The sequence below is a fragment of the Cherax quadricarinatus genome, chromosome 26 (genome assembly GCF_038502225.1).
Source record: "Cherax quadricarinatus isolate ZL_2023a chromosome 26, ASM3850222v1, whole genome shotgun sequence".
Classification (NCBI taxonomy): domain Eukaryota; kingdom Metazoa; phylum Arthropoda; class Malacostraca; order Decapoda; family Parastacidae; genus Cherax; species Cherax quadricarinatus.
Window position 1 is genome coordinate 18348148 of NC_091317.1, and position 17516 is coordinate 18365663.

Genomic DNA, 17516 nt, shown 5'->3' on the forward strand with positions numbered 1-17516 from the left:
ACAACTGTTAAAAAACTAGCATATGAGCTTGAAGAAGTAAAAGAGATAGGAACCAGATGATTAATTGCCTCTCATAATGAAATGTGTCATGTAAAACAGATCTATGGAGAAAGTTACACTAGCAAAAGACTACAATACTTTGCACTGCTAAGCTACAAGTACAGTATCTATGGCAGTCTAATTTGTATAATGATGACAATTACATGAAATGTAAAGTATGTAGACAGACAAGAGGCCACACACTAGAATGCTGTACGGATGTCCAAACATCCAAACATTTAGAGATATGTCCAAACTATACAGAAAATGGTAAACTGCTTCAGCATTAAAGATAAGATAGCTGAATTCTTGAGACTGAAGTCACACTTTGCATCAGCTAAATGAATGACCCCTTTTTTGACAGATTCTAACCGAGTAGGTGACCATAGTTTAGTGGTAGTAAAATTAATTAAGATTGTATTTCCAAAATGCATTGAGTAGATGATCAACTATAAGGTTGCTATATTATAAAATGACCATAATATTTTAATGATGTGACTATGCCAACTGGGATCTGACAAAGTCCCATTGCTATCTCTGTTATCTTTTTTTTTTGTGCTATTACTAACAAGATGAACTGTAAGTGTACAACAGCCACTGTGGCAGTACATGTTGTATAATATGACAGCCCATCCTTCTAATCAAGGTCAGTATATTACCATGGCTTAGGCAGTCAGATTGTGACTATGATAATGTAAGGACATGATGATTATATGACTGTTTCGTACCATGTGATTCATAAGTTCTGCTTTCTGCTGACGCTCCTGAAGTCTTCATATATTATTACACTTATTGGCATTATGTTATAATTGATCAATCTTTAACAGCAGACAATCTAACCTTACTTAGATAACATTAATCAAAAAATATATAAAAAACAACATAATCAAAAAATATATAAAAAACAATGTGTAAGAAATCAATTTAAGAATTAGGACAGGTTGACTGTGAACACATTACAAAAATAATTTAATGTATCAATGCTTCAGAGTTGTTGTATATTAAATTTATACATATTTTTAGTTTTAGTAATGTACCATATTATGATTCAACTAAATAAATTCCCATTCTAGGCAGCACACTCCACCAATATTCAAAAGTCTAAACATACTCACCATAAGAGAACATCCATACCTATTATTGTGCCCACTACATACAATGAACACTACACTCAAATATAAACCCTCCACTCAAACTTCTCCTTACCAACCTTAACAGTACACAAGACCACAACACAAGGCACAGATCACTCTTTGATGTTCCCTGTGTCCATCTCTCACTATGTAAAAACTCTGTAAATAAAAGGCCCCAAAATTTGGAATTCATTACCAGCAAATACCAAAGGAACAATGTCTGTACATCAATTCAAGGCTCTTCTTAAAAACCACCTACTCACTCAAAAATAAATACTCAGTACTTAACCTTACCAACAAAGCTACCAAATCAATCTCCACCACCTCCAATTATAATTGCTCACTGTATAAATCCCCAAGCCTCAGAACCTCAAAAGCAAATGCTCAGAGTACAATAAATTCTCATATTTTAGTGTAAATAATGTAATGCAAATGTTGAATAACACATAATTGACATAAGAAAGGTGGGTTAGTAGGAGTAGTGGGGGGTGGGTTGAAGAGGGTTGGAATAGTTTTAAAAATGCAGTATTAGAATGTGGGGCAGAAATTTGTGGCTAAAGGAGGGTGAGTGCAGGAGGAAAGAGGAGTGATTGGTAGAATGATGAAGTATAGGGTGTGATAAAAGAGAAAAAGGTAGCTTATGAGAGGTTTTTACAAGGCAGAAGTGCTATAAGAAGACTAGAGTGCGGTGGTACCTCAGGATACGAACAGCTCAAAACTTGAACAATTATGTAAATGTATTTATGTAACTGCTTTTGTAAGTGTATTTTTGAGGGTTTGAAAGGGATTACTCTGATTTACATTATTCTTTATGGGAGCAAATTCATTCAGTATCAGCACTCGAACAGCCTTCTGGAATGAAATAAGTTCGTATCCTGAGGTACCACTATTTTTTTTTTTTAACAGGTTGGCCGTCTCCCACCGAGGCAGGGTGACCCAAAAAGAAAGAAAATCCCCAAATAGAAAATACTTTCATCATCATTCACCTCACTCACACATAATCACTATTCTTGCAGAGGTGCTCAAAATACAACAGTTTAGAAGCATATACGTATAAAGATACACAACATATCCCTCCAAACTGCCAATATCCCAAACCCTTGCTTTAAAGTGCAAACATTGTACTTCGCATTTCCAGGACTCAAGTCCAGCTATATAAAAATAACTGGTTTCCCTGAATCCCTTCACTGAATATTACCCTGCTCACACTCCACTGTATATGGAGAGTAAAAGAAAGGTGAAGAGAGTGGTGAGAGAGTGCACAAGGAGAGCAGATGATAGAGTGGGAGACACTGTCAAGAAATTTCGATGAAAACAAGAAAAAGTTCTGGAGTGAGATAAACAAGTTAAGAAAGCCTAGGGAGTGAATAGATTTGTCAGTTAAAAACAGAGTAGAGGAGTTAGTAGATGGGGAGCTGGAGGTATTGGGTAGATGGCGGGAATATTTTGAGGACGAAAGGGAAGCGGTAATTTCATGCACTGGCCAGGAAGGTATAACATCTTTTAGGAGTGAAGAAGAGTAAGATGTGAGTGTGAGGGAGGTGCGTGAGGCATTACGTAGAATGAGAGGGGGTAAGGCAGCTGGAACTGATGGGATCATGACAGAAATGTTAAAATCGAGGGGATGAAGTTTTGGAGTGGTTGGTATTTTTGTTTAATAAATGTATGAAGTGTTGAATGATGATGAAAGTATTTTCTTTTTGGGGATTTTCTTTCTTTTTGGGTCACCCTGCCTCAGTGAGAGACGGCCGACTTGTTGGAGATAAAAAAAAAAAATGTATGAAAGAGGAAAGGTACCTAGGAATTGGCAGAGAGCATGTATAGTTCCTTTATATAAAGGGAAGGGCGACAAAAGAGATTGTAAAAATTAAAGGGAATAAGTTTACAGAGTATACCAGGAAAAGTGTATGGTTGGGTTATTATTGAAAGAATTAGAGGTAAGACAGAGAGTAGGATTGCCGATGAGCAAGGAGGCTTTAGAGTAGGTAGGGGATGTGTAAATCAAGCGTTTACATTGAACCATATATGTGAACAGTATTTCGATAAAGGTAGGGAAGTTATCATTGCATTTATGGATTCAGAAAAGGCTTATGATAGAGTGGATAGGGAAGTAATGTGGCAGATGTTGCAAGTATATGGAATAGGTAGTAAGTTACTAAATGCTGTAAAGTTTTTATGAGGATAGCGAGGCTCGGGTTAAGGTGTGTAGAAGAGAGGGAGATTACTTCTCGGTAAAAGTAGGTCTTTGACAGGATGTGTAATGTCACCATGGTTGTTTAATATATTTATAGATGGAGGTTTTAAAAGAAGTAAATCCTAGGGTGTAAGGGGAAAGGGGTGGGATTAAATTATGGGGAATCAAATACAAAATGGGAGTTAACACAGCTACTTTTTGCTGATGATACTGTACTTATGGGAGATTCTAAAGAAAATTTGCAAAGGTTAGTGGACGAGTTTGGGAGGGTATGTAAAGGTAGAAAGTTGAAAGTGAACATAGATAAGTAAGGTGATGAGGGAAGCAAATGATTTAGATAAAGAAAAATTGGATATCACATTGGAGAGAGGGAGTATGGAAGAAATTAATGTTTTCAGATATTTGGGAGTTGACTTGTCAGTGGATGGGTTTATGAAGGATGAGGTTAACCATAGAATTGATGAAGGAAAAAAGTGAGTGGTGCGTTGAGGTATCTGTGGAGACAAAAAAATGTTATCCATGGGGGCAAAGAAGGGAATGTGTGAAAGTATAGTGGTACCAACATTCTTACATGGGTGAGAAGCTTGGGTTACAAATGCTGTAGCAAGGAGGCGGTTGGAGGTAGTGGAGACATCCTGTCTAAGGGCAACGTGTGGTGTAAATATTATGCAAAGAATTCGGAGTGTGGAAATTAGGAGGAGGTGTGGATTTACTAAAAGTATTAGTCAGAGGGCTGAAGATGGGTTGTTAATATGGTTCGCTCATTTAGAGAGAATGGATCAAAGTAGGATGACATGGAGAGTGTATAAATCTGTAGAGAAAGGAAGGAAGGGTAGGGGTCATCCTGGAAAAGGTTAGAGGGAGGGAGGGTAAAGGAGGTTCTGTGGGCGAGGGGCTTGGACTTCCAACAAGCATGTGTGAGCATGTTAGATAGGAGTGAATGGAGACGAATGGCTTTTGGGACCTGACGAACTGTTGGAGTGAGAGCAAGGTAATATTTAGTGAAGGGATTCAGGGAAACCATTTATTTTTATACAGCTGGACTTGAGCACTGGAAATGGGAAGTACAATGCCTGCACTTTAAAGGAGGAGTTTGGAATATTGGCAGTTTGGAGGGATATGTTATATATCTTTATATATGCTTCTAAACTGTTGTATCTGGGTGCCCCTGCAAAGACAGTGATTATGTGTGAGTGAGGTGAAAGTGTTGAATGATGATGAAAGCATTTTCTTTTTGGGAATTTTCTTTCTTTTTGGGTCACCCTGCCTCGGTGGGAGACAGCTGACTTGTTGAAAAAAAAAAAGTATAACCTAATGTATATTTAGTGCAACCTGATCAAACTATGTTTTGTATGTCTAGTGTTAAGCAATCAGTAATCTGTTAAGTTTAGTCTGCCTGTAATGCCAAGGCATGATAGTGGCTCTCTTTGTACTACAAATCATTGTAAACCCTCAGTGTAAACTACCTATGTATATATACTTCCTACAATATGTCAACCACGTTGTAAACTTGCAAGGAAATAAAAAATCTAAATCTAAATCTAAGAGAGGTAAACACAGCCTCACTTGACCAGTAATATGGAAGACATACTCTTTGACATCATGTGCTAACTCTGTATACTCTTAATCTACTATTATAACTCTAATGTATCTTCTTGGGGAATAAAATGATCTAGTATCACTCTTTCAAATGATACTAGGTATTCTTATACTATGAAAACCTACTGTTATACTATTCAACAGTAGGTAGAGCTCAATGTAAATTAACTTAGGGACTTGGCTATGGTATATGGGAATGAGTAAAATTACAAATACAATATGTATAATATATTACCACTATACATGGATACATAAATAAATACAGTATAAATAACTGAAATATTTTTTCTGAAAGTACATACAAGTAATAAAATATTTGATCTAGAATTTATTTATGTACTTCCAGAAAAGCCCATGTTTCTGCACAGTATCTTATGACCAAATTTAACCAGAACTAAATTACTGTAGTTACAAAGGTTTCATAGGGTTTGAGGTGTCTCTGATATGATGCTGATATTACAGTAAGAGTACCTAAAAACTTAGGAATATCAATGCCATAGCTAATTAAAAAACTTGTAATAAAAGGCTACTGTAAAGAATTATTAACCTTAACCCCTTCAAGAGGATTGCCTTGGAGATAAAATCTTGATCCAAGGAATTGATTCTACCATTCCTTTCCTTGAATCAAATCTGATTATCTCTCATTCCCAGGCTTTGTATGCCCCCTATGGGTTTAGCATGTCTCCTTGAATATAAAAATAAACTTAATGCTATAAATATTCATTGCTAAGCTTTTATAAGTGTACTGTATATTGATTATTATTATTATTATTATAATCAAAAAGAAGCGCTAAGACTGTATATTGATAATAGTGCAAATATGATCAAGGGCAGTAAAGTGGTAACATCTCTAAGAACAGTTTATCATACTTGCAAGTTTGTGTGTTTAGCTTTCAAAAATAAATTATCAAATGTTATAAGTAATAGCACAGTGAAAATTATTTTTAATTCAGAACACAGTGTTACACTTACAAACTAATACAGTATTGTAAAAAAATTACTAAGGACACTTTCTGACAAGGAAATATGTTAAAATAATTGTAAAGTTAGTTGAAAGCTGAGACATCACTGGATGATAACACATAAGCTAGGGCTATGCTAATAAGATCTGCAGAATGGTACAAGAGTCTAATATATGTGTGCAGCATTAAATGCTGGGGTGAATACATCACAAGACACATCAATACCAGCAACAGTAAGAACAATGCTTACTTTACTTTCACTTGTGATTTCATACCTTTTATTTGAAATAGGACTTTTTACTATTAATATATTATCTATTTTATAACAATTTCTGATAAAATCAGTTTTTTCCCAATCACTGAAATGGTAAATAAACTAAATAATTCCTTCTCAGCCACAGGATCAAACCTAGCAAGAAACATCCCAAACTCCCAAGCCCTATTACACATTTTCTTACATATAAATACTCAAGTTCTCACCATCTACTACCAACTACTCCCAAAAATGTAATCTCAATAAAAAATCTGCTAGAAAACCAAGAAGAAAATAAACTAATATACCTTCACTCATATATAAAAAAGCCGTACAATTAATATTGCCAACTACTATGGTGCTGTTTAACAAACTGAAACCAAAATTTCCCTTTACATACTTAAACTGGATCCATTTGAAATAAAAAAACTACTGATCAATTTTTGAATTGCCATTATTAGCAAAGATATTTAAAAAAACAATACACAAGCAAATTAATGAATTCATAATCAAATATAATATTCTTAATCCTTGCTATTTTGGTTTCAGGCAAGAAAAGTACAAGTGATGAAATAACAATAATGGTGGATTTAGTCTATACATCCTTAGAAAACAATAAATATTTAACAGGCCTCCTTACTGATCAACAGAAAAATTTTAATACAACAGACCACAAATGTTACTCATTAAACTAGAACATTGTGGAAGTCTACCTCAATGACAGATACCAACACGTGACTGTAAACAACAAAACTTCATCTATTAAACTCATCAACATAGGAATGCTGCCTAGCAGCATCCTTTACATCAATGGCCTAATAAAAGCATCTCAACAATTTAAACTACTTTCAATTGTAGACATTACCTTTTTCATCTCCAATTCAGATCTGGATGACCTCAGTAACACAGTCAACAGCAAACTAAAAAAGGTATTGGCTTAAATGGTAACAAATAAATCAACATTCAATACTAATAAGTCCTAATATATAATTTTTGGAAATAAAGCTAAAAATATCAAACTAAATTTAAATAATACCCACAGTGTTAGACAATGAGGAAAAAAAAATTAACAAAACCATTCAGTACACACCAAAGAAAGTTCCCAAAAGAGTAAACATTCTTTCCATAATATACTATATAACATAACCAACACTAATTATTTTGTACGACTCTCTGACCTACCTTTACCACACTTATGGTACATGTGTATAGGGATCTACAACAGGAAGATTAAATTCAGTTATAACCAAACAAAAATCTGTTACTAGAACAATCACATAATTTAATTCCAGACTGCCAACCCCTACTACTTAAAGGCTTGAACCTACTTAACATACTAAGTATACACATACATACATACATACATACACACACACATACATACATACATACATACATACATACATACACACACACACACACACACACACACACACACACACACACACACACACAGGAGCTAAGACTCGACCCCTACAACCACAAACAGGTGAGTACACACACACACACACACACACACACACACACAATTAAATCTGATGAGGACCAGACAGGACTTCAAAGAGATCTGGACAGACTGGACACCTGGTCCAGCAAATGGCTTCTCGAATTTAATCCTGCCAAATGCAAAGTCATGAAGATAGGGGAAGGGCACAGAAGACCACAGACAGAGTATAGGCTAGGTGGCCAAAGACTGCAAACCTCACTCAAGGAGAAAGATCTTGGGGTGAGTATAACACCGAGCATGTCTCCGGAAGCACACATCAATCAGATAACTGCTGCAGCATATGGGCGCCTGGCAAACCTGAGAACAGCATTCCGACACCTTAGTAAGGAATCATTCAAGACACTGTACACCGTGTATGTCAGGCCCATACTGGAGTATGCAGCACCTGTTTGGAACCCGCACTTGATAAAGCACGTCAAGAAACTAGAGAAAGTACAAAGGTTTGCAACAAGGTTAGTTCCAGAGCTAAGGGGAATGTCCTATGAAGAAAGATTAAGGGAAATCGGCCTGACGACACTGGAGGATAGGAGGGTCAGGGGAGACATGATAACGACATATAAAATACTGCATGGAATAGACAAGGTGGACAAGGACAGGATGTTCCAGGGAGGGGACACAGAAACAAGAGGCCACAATTGGAAGTTGAAGACACAAATGAGTCAGAGAGATAGTAGGAAGTATTTCTTCAGTCATAGAGTTGTAAGGCAGTGGAATAGCCTAGAAAATGACGTAGTGGAGGCAGGTACCATACACAGTTTTAAGACGAGGTTTGATAAAGCTCATGGAGCGGGGAGAGAGAGGGTCTAGTAGCAACCGGTGAAGAGGCGGGGCCAGGAGCTAGGACTCGACCCCTGCAACCACAAATAGGTGAGTACAAATAGGTGAGTACACACACACACACACACACACACACATACATATTCAGAGCGGGCAGGGCTCAGGCGATGTTGCCACATGTCACCCAAGAAAGATAATAAAGTGAAACAAACGTGTGACCAGTGAAAGAAATACAGTGAATAGGGAACATTATATAATGAGAAGAAATTGAGGTGGATCTATGCCAGGACGTCACATCGAGCTGGACAATCTAGAGGCTGCTACAGCTGCATTGCAAGTACTGTAATCACCTATGCATGGTTGTTTGGGTGTGGGTTTCGGGATCCAATTAACCGCCAAGCTGATTGTGAATGGTCCAACTCTCCTAGCACGATAAAGAATAGGCACTCAAGTACTCAATAAGGAATAGCAATTGGTAATTTATGAACAAGGCGAGTAAGTTACTAAAAGCCTAGGTGGTAGTAAAAGCATAGAGGACAGCATTGTAAGTAGGTGCGGATCAAGTCACAGGAGGGTGGGGGTCAGGTAAGGGACCACTGAGACTCCACATAACACTCCAACGCACAATTCCACCTACTTTTCAGACACTTAATAAACCCACACATAATTCCACACACACACACACACACACACACACACACACATATACAGACTCACACATACACTCCCCCCCTCCCCCACCAACCTCTCACTCCTTCCCCTGATCCCCCCCTCTCTCATTCACCCTCCTCCTCCCCACCTCTCCCTCTTTCCCCCCTCCCTCTCCCATTCTCCCCTTGCTTCTCCCTCCTTCTCACTCCCCATATTCCCCCCGTAAATCGCCCTCCCCACCCCTCTCCCATATAGCCACTGCCCACAGTTCCTCCTCTACCTCCCCCACACACTCGGACAAACACACTACTAACCTAACACAAAGAATTACATAAGTTTTCCATTCTGAGGCAATCAAAATAAAAAACATGGGTTGCCAGAGAGCAGGAAGGAAAACCAAGGGACAGGAGGATGAATCTGCAAAGGAAGATTGGGCAGCAGAGCTCACAAAAAGGGAACATGAATGGGAAAAGAAACTAGAAGAACTTAGCATGAGAATGGAAGAGAGGATAGATATGGAAAGCAAGAAGTGGGAGATGCAACTCATAGCAGCAAAGGCTAGGATACAGAGATTAGAAGAGGAACTGAAAAATCTGAAACAGCCTAAAGAACTGAAGAACATTTTGGGAATGACATCAGAGACTGCTACCTCAGTCACAAATAAGGGGACTGTAGAGAAAGAAGGTGCAAAACTGCATGTAGAAGCTCTATCAGAGGGAACTGTAGTAAATGAAAAAGCTAAGCTATATGTGGAGGCCCTAACAGACCACAGCAGAGCCCAGGGAAAGCCAAGAAGGGAAAATGACAGGCCACTGAGCCCAAGTACAATAGATAGTGAAACTGAAGAAAGGAAAGCTGCAATGGAGGAAATTAAATTGAATGAGTGGATACACAAGGATAAGCAGTGGGAGAATGAAAGGGAGAGGTCAGTCTTTGTGTATGGGCTCCAGGAAGTTGAAGGGGAAACATATGAAGCAAGAAAACAAGGGGAAAAAAGCAATTGAAAGCATCATAAAAGCAATAGGAAAAGATGACATGACCCAGCTGGAAAATTTTCGGAGAATAGGGGGGTTTGCAAGAAGAAGAACCCAGCCAGTGAAAGTGACTTTCAAGCCAGTATCGACTCGGAAAAGGATCCAGCAGGAGAAAGTAAGATTAAGGGACATGCCGGCATACCGGAAGGTGTATCTCGACCGCGACAGAACACAATAAGAAAGGCAGAAACTGAGAAAGATGGTACAAAGGTGAAAGGAGGAAAAAGAGGGGATGGAGGAGACAGACAGGAGATCCCAGACCCAGGAAGAAGATCATATACAGCCTCCCTCACAACTTCCTATAGAAGCCCCCCAACCAGGTCAACCCCAGTGCAACCAAACATTCTAAACCAAAACACCCATGCCATATCCAATGCCCCCACCCACTGCATTACAAACTCCACCCCCACAGCAACCACCCATAGCTCTTTATCAGGTCTCCCACTTCCCCAACCCCAATATACCCCCCAGACCACAGTCTTAGAAAAGAAGTTGAAGGTGTGGTATACAAACGCAGATGGAATAACAAATAAGTGTGAGGAGTGGCATGAAAGAATCAAGGAGACATCCCCAGACATAATAGCACTCACAGAAACAAAACTCACCAGAATGATAACAGATGCAATCTTTCCAACCGGATATCAAATCCTCAGGAAAGACAGAGGGAGGAGAGGGGGAGGAGGAGTTGCATTGCTCATTAAAAACCAGTGGGGTTTTGAGAAAATGGAAGGAATGGATGGCACGGGCGAAAGGGACTACTCAGTAAGAACAATCCAGTCTAAGGGACACAAGGTGATAATTGCAGTAATGTACAACCCACCACAGAACTGCAGGAGGCCAAGAGAAAAATATTATGAGAGCAACAGAGCAATGGTCGACACACTAGCCGAGGTGGCCAGAAGAGCACACATGGGGGGAGCAAAGTTACTAGTTATGGGTGATTTCAATCACAAGGAGATTGACTGGGAAAACCTGGAGCCCCATGGGGGTCCCAAAACATGGAGAGCCAAGATGATGGATGTGGTACTGGAAAACCTCATGCATCAACATGTTAGAGACACTACAAGAGAGAGAGGCGAGGATGATCCAGCAAGACTGGACCTTGTATTCACCTTGAGTAGTTCGGACATCGAGGATATCATGTACGAAAGGCCCCTAGGAGCTAGTGATCATGTGGTTCTGTGCTTTGGCAACATAGTTGAGCTTCAAGTGGAGAGAGTAGCAGGAATAGGATGGGAAAAACCAAACTACAAAAGGGGGAACTACTCAGGCATGAGGAACTTCCTGCAAGACATTCAATGGGAGAGGGAACTGACAGGAAAACCAGTACAAGAAATGATGGACTATGTGACAACAAAATGCAAGGAGGCAGAGGAGAGGTTTGTTCCCAAGGGAAACAGAAATAATGGGAAGAACAGAACAAGTCCTTGGTTCACCCAAAGGTGTAGGGAGGCAAAAACTAGGTGTACTAGAGAATGGAAAAGGTACAGAAGACAGAGAACTCAGGAAAATAAAAAGATTAGCCAAAGAGCCAGAAACGAATATGCACAGGTAAGAAGGGAGGCTCAGCGACAATATGAAAATGACATAGCATCAAGTCTGACCCAAAGCTGTTGTATAGCCACATCAGGAGGAAAACAACAGTCAAGGACCAGTTAATCAGACTGAGGAAGGGTGATGGGGAGTTCACAAGAAACAACCGAGAGGTATGTGAGGAGCTCAACACGAGATTTAAAGAAGTATTTACAGTGGAAACCAGAAGGACTCCAGGAAATCAGAACAGGGGGGTACACCAACAAGTGCTGGATGAGGTACACATAACCAAGGAGAAGGTGAAGAAGCTGCTATGTGAACTTGACACCTCAAAGGTGGTGGGACCAGACAACATCTCTCTGTGGGTCCATAGAGAGGGAGCAGAGATACTGTGTGTGCCATTAACAAAAATCTTCAACACATCCAATGAAACGTAGCAACTCCCTGAGGTATGGAAGATGGAAAATGTAGTCCCAATTTTTAAAAAGGGAGACAGACATGAGGCATTAAATTACAGACCTATATCACTAACGTGTATAGTATGCAAAGTCATGGAGAAGATCATTAGGAGGAGAGTGGTGGAGCACCTGGAAAGAAACAAGTGTATAATCAACAACCAGCACGGTTTCAGGAAAGGAAAATCCTGTGTCACAAACCTACTGGAGTTTTATGACAAGGTGACAGAAGTAAGACAAGAGAGAGAGGGGTGGATTGACTGCATTTTTTTGGACTGCAAGAAGGCCTTCGACACAGTTCTTCACAAAAGGTTACTGCAAAAGCTAGAGGATCAGGCACACATAACAGGAAAGGCACTGCAATGGATCAGAGAATACCTGACAGGGAGGCAACAATGAGTCATGGTACGTGACGAGGTGTCAGAGTGGGTGCCTGTGACAAGTGTGGTTCCACAGGGGTCAGTCTTAGGACATGTGCTGTTTTGGTATATGTGAATGACATAACGGAAGGGATAGACTCAGAAGTGTTCTTGTTTGCAGATGATGTGAAGTTAATGAGAAGAATCAAATCGGACGAGGATCAGGCAGGACTACAAAGAGACCTGGACAGGCTACAAGCCTGGTCCAGCAACTGGCTCCTTAAGTTTAACCCTGCCAAATGCAAAGTCATGAAGATTGGGGAAGGGCAAAGAAGACACAATATAGTCTAGATGGCCAAAGACTGCAAACCTCACTCAAGGAAAAAGATCTGGGGGTGAGTATAACACCGAGCACATCTCCTGAGGCGCACATCAATCAGATAACTGCTGCAGCATACGGGCGTCTGGCAAACCTACGGATAGCGCTCCGATACCTCAGTAAGGAATCGTTCAAGACTCTGTATACCATTTACGTCAGGCCCATACTGGAGTATGCAGCACCAGCTTGGAATCCACACCTGGTCAAGAATGTCAAGAAATTAGAGAAAGTGCAAAGTTTTGCAACAAGACTAGTCCCAGAGCTAAGGGGATTGTCTTACAAAGAAAGGTTGAGGAAAATCGGCCTGACGACACTGGAGGACAGGAGGGTCAGGGGAGACATGATAACGACATACAAAATACCACACGGAATAGACAAGGTGAACAAAGATGGGATGTTCCAGAGATGGGACACAGAAACAAGAGGTCACAATTGGAAGTTGAAGACTCAGATGAATCAAAGGGATGTTAGGAAGTATTTCTTCAGTCATAGAGTAGTCAGGCCGTGGAATAGCCTAGAAAGTGACGTAGTGGAGGCGGGAACCATACATAGTTTTAAGGCGAGGTTTGATAAAGCTCATGGAGCAGGGAGAGAGAGGACCTAGTAGCAATCAGAGAAGAGGCGGGACCAGGAGCTATGACTCGACCCCTGCAACCACAAATAGGTGAGTACACTCGACCCCTGCAACCACAAATAGGTGAGTACACACACACACACACACACACTCGGGGCCAGGAGCTGAGTCTCGACCCCTGAAACCACAACTAGGTGAGTACACACACCCACTCATTCACACAGCTGATCCTTGGAATTTGACTGCATAACCCCACCCCCCCACAGACCTTTCCCTCCCCTACAGACCTTTCCCCTCCCCCGCTCTTGCCTTCACTCCCTCCTCCCTCCTCCCTCCTATCTTTCTCTCTCTCCCTCCCTCGCATTTCTCTCTCTCATACCCTTTTTCCCTCCCCTTCCCCCTACTCTCTCTCTCTCTCTCGCTCACTCCCATAACCCTATCCCTCACCCTCCTCTCTCTCTATAGGCTTCTCTCTCCATCTCCCTTTTTCTATATTTCTACCCCTCCCTCGCATTTCTCTCTCTCATAGCCTTTTCCCTCACCCTCCTTTCTCCCTCTCTCTCTCTCTCTCTCTCTCTCCCTCTTTCTCCCTCTCTCTCTCTCCCTCTCTTTCTCCCTCTCTCTACCCTTTCTCTCCCCCCTCATGTTTCTCTCTCTCTCCCCCTTAGTCTTATCCCTCACCCCCATACTCTCTCCTCTCTCTCCCTCTTTCTACCCTTTCTCTCTCCCCCTCTCACCCTCTCCCTCCTCTAGCCTTCTGTCTGTGGTAAAAAAAAAAAAAAAATGGGTGGCCCTAGAGGACGGAAAACCAGAGATCTGGTGGACGAACCAGGGAGGAAAGACTGGGAGTCAGAGCTCCAAAAAAGGGAGGAAGAGTGGGGAAGGAAGATAGTAGAGCTTGGTAAGAAAATGGAGGAGCGGATAGCTGAAGAGTGCAGGAAATGGGAAGTACAGGTCTTAGCAGCAGAAGCTAGGATACAGTGCTTAGAAGAGAAACTGCAAAGCCTGAAACAGATTAGAGAGACAAATGACAATTCAGATGTGACATCAGGAAATTCAATGTCAGGTGCAGACAAGGGGACGGTAAGCAACAAAGGAGACATGCCGTTCGCGAAGGCCCTATCAGACCCACGTGGGGCCAGGGAAAAGACGAGGAGCACACTAAGAACAAATGACAGGTCCAAAGACAATGAAGGTATGCTATATGCAGAGACTCCAACAGCCAACTGCAGTAGCAAGGGACAGCTGGTCATGAAAGACAGTTCACTGAAAATAGAAGTTTCAGATATGACAGGGACTGAAGGCAAGAACATGTCAATGGAAGGAAATAAAATGCCTCAGAGGAAGCAGATGGAGACTCAGTGGGAGGAGGAAAGGGCGAGATCAGTTTTTGTGTACGGGCTCCAAGAAGCCAAGGGGACAACTTCGAAGGAATAAAACAGGAGGAGAAAAAAATGATTGAAGGCATCATGAAAACAATAGGTGAGGGCAATATGACCCAGGTGACAAATTTTCAGAGAATTGGGTGGTTTGCGAGTGGAAGGATACGGCCTGTCAAAGTAATTTTCAAGGAAGAATCAGTTCGAACCAGGATTCTGCAAGAGAAAGCAAGACTGAGGGACAAACAGGGGTACCAGAGAGTATACCTCGACCGCGACAGAACACAAGAAGAAAGAACTACACTGAAAGAGAGGGTACAGAGACACAAGGAGGAACGAGAGGCAATGACGAAGATGAGCAGGACCCAGACACAGGAGGAAGGGCAAACACACCCCACAGAATCTCCCACCAAAAGACTCCAACCGCGACATTTCCAACGCAACTGAGCAACCTATACTACAACCCACTCACTGTTCCCTCTGCCATCAACCCCCATATCACAAACCTCACCCCAACAGCTGTCCCTTATGGGCATTCTGACCCCACCCTCATCATCACAAACCCCACCTACACCACAGCCCCATATAGGCCCCCACCAAGGCTCTCGCTCCCCCAACCCCAATATTCTTGCATGACCACAATGATAGAAAAGAAACTGAAAGTTTGGTACACAAACGCGGATGGAATAACGAATAAACATGAGGAGTGGAACGAAAGAATCAGTGAGAAATCCCCAGACATCATAGCAGTCACAGAAACAAAACTCGCTGAGACAATAACAGACACAATCTTCCCAACAGGATATCAGATCCTGAGGAAAGATAGAAGGAGTAGAGGGGGAGGAGGGGTTGCACTGCTCATAAAACACCGATGGGGATTTGAGGAAATGGAAGGCATGGAAATGATTGGAGAAAGAGACTACATTGTAGGTACAATTCAGTCTGGAGAACATAAAGTAGTCATTGGAGTGATGTATAACCCACCACAGAACTGCAGGAGGCCAAGAGAGGAGTACGAAGAAAACAACAGGGTGATGGTGGACACACTGGCTGAGGTGGCAAGAAGAGCTCACTCGAGCAGAGCAAAGTTACTGGTAATGGGCGATTTCAACCACAGGGAGATCGACTGGGAAAACCTGGAGCCACATGGGGGTCCCGAAACATGGAGAGCCAAGATGATGGATGTGGTACTTGAAAACCTCATGCATCAACATGTCAGGGACACTACCAGAGAGAGAAGGGAGGATGAGCCAGCAAGACTGGATCTTGTGTTCACCCTGAGCAGTTCAGACATTGAGGACATCACTTACGAGAGGCCCCTTGGAGCTAGCGATCATGTGGTTCTGAGTTTTGATTATATAGTAGAGTTACAAGTGGAGAAGGTAACAGGAACTGAAGGGGACAGGCCAAACTATAAAAGGGGGGACTACACAGGTATGAGAAACTTCCTGCAGGAGGTTCAGTGGGACAGAGAAATGGTAGGAAAATCAGTAAACAAGATGATGGAATATGTGGCAACAAAGTGCAAGGAGGCAGAGGAAAGGTTTGTTCCCAAGGGAAACAGAAATAATAGGAAGACCAAAACGGGTCCTTGGTTTATCCGAAGGTGTAGGGAGGCAAAAACTAAGTGCAACAGAGAATGGAAAAGGTACAGGAGGCATAGGACCCAGGAAAACAAGGAGATTAGTAGAAGAGCCAGAAACGAGTATGCACAGATAAGGAGGGAGGCCCAGCGACAGTATGAAAAAGACATAGCATCGAAAGTCAAATCTGACCCGAAACTGCTGTATAGCCACATTAGGAGGAAGACAACAGTCAAGGACCAGGTGATAAGGCTGAGGAAAGAAGGTGGAGAACTCACAAGAAACGATCAAGAGGAATGTGAGGAGCTCAACACGAGATTTAAGTATTTACAGTAGAGACAGAAAGGCCTCTGGGGGGACAGACCAGATGGGGACACCAGCAAGGAATACACCAACAAGTGTTGGACGACATACCTACAGATGAGGAGGAGGTGAAGAAACTGCTAAAGGACATCGATACCTCAAAGGCAATGGGACCGGACAACATCTCCCCGTGGGTCCTTAGAGAGGGAGCAGATATGTTGTGCGTGCCACTTACCACAATCTTCAACACATCCCTAGAAACTGGGCAACTACCTGAGGTATGGAAGACGGCAAATGTAGTTCTCATTTTTAAAAAAGGAGACAGAAAAGAGGCACTAAACTATAGACCTGTGTCATTGACGTGTATAGTATGCAAAGTTATAGAGAAGATTATCAGGAAGAGAGTGGTGGAGCACCTGGAACGGAACAAGAGTATAAATGCCAACCAGCACGGATTCATGGAAGGCAAATCCTGTGTCACAAACCTTCTGGAGTTTTATGATAAAATAACAGAAGTAAGACACGAGAGAGAGGGGTGGGTTGATTGCATCTTCTTGGACTGCAAGAAGGCCTTTGACACAGTTCCTCACAAGAGATTAGTGCAGAAGCTAGAGCATCAGGTGCATATAACAGGAAGGGCACTGCAATGGATCAGAGAATACCTGACAGGGAGGCAACAACGAGTCATGGTACATAATGATGTATCACAGTGGGCACCTGTGACGAGCGGGGTCCCACTGGGGTCGGTCCTAGGACCAGTGCTATTTTTGGTATATGTGAACGACATGATGGAAGGGTTAGA

The 17516-nt window shown here is 41.7% G+C and overlaps 1 protein-coding gene and 1 long non-coding RNA gene across 7 annotated transcripts in view; one reads left to right on the forward strand and one right to left on the reverse strand.

Annotated features, from left to right (window-relative positions):
- Positions 1-17516, reverse strand: part of LOC128691561 (small G protein signaling modulator 2) — a 652393-nt gene that overhangs the window by 128556 nt on the left and 506321 nt on the right. The window lies entirely within an intron of this gene.
- Positions 379-17516, forward strand: part of LOC138853233 (uncharacterized) — a 169115-nt gene continuing 151977 nt past the window's right edge. The window contains exon 1 of the long non-coding RNA XR_011392441.1: positions 379-685. This is a non-coding gene — a long non-coding RNA (uncharacterized lncRNA). The remainder of the gene's footprint in view (positions 686-17516) is intronic.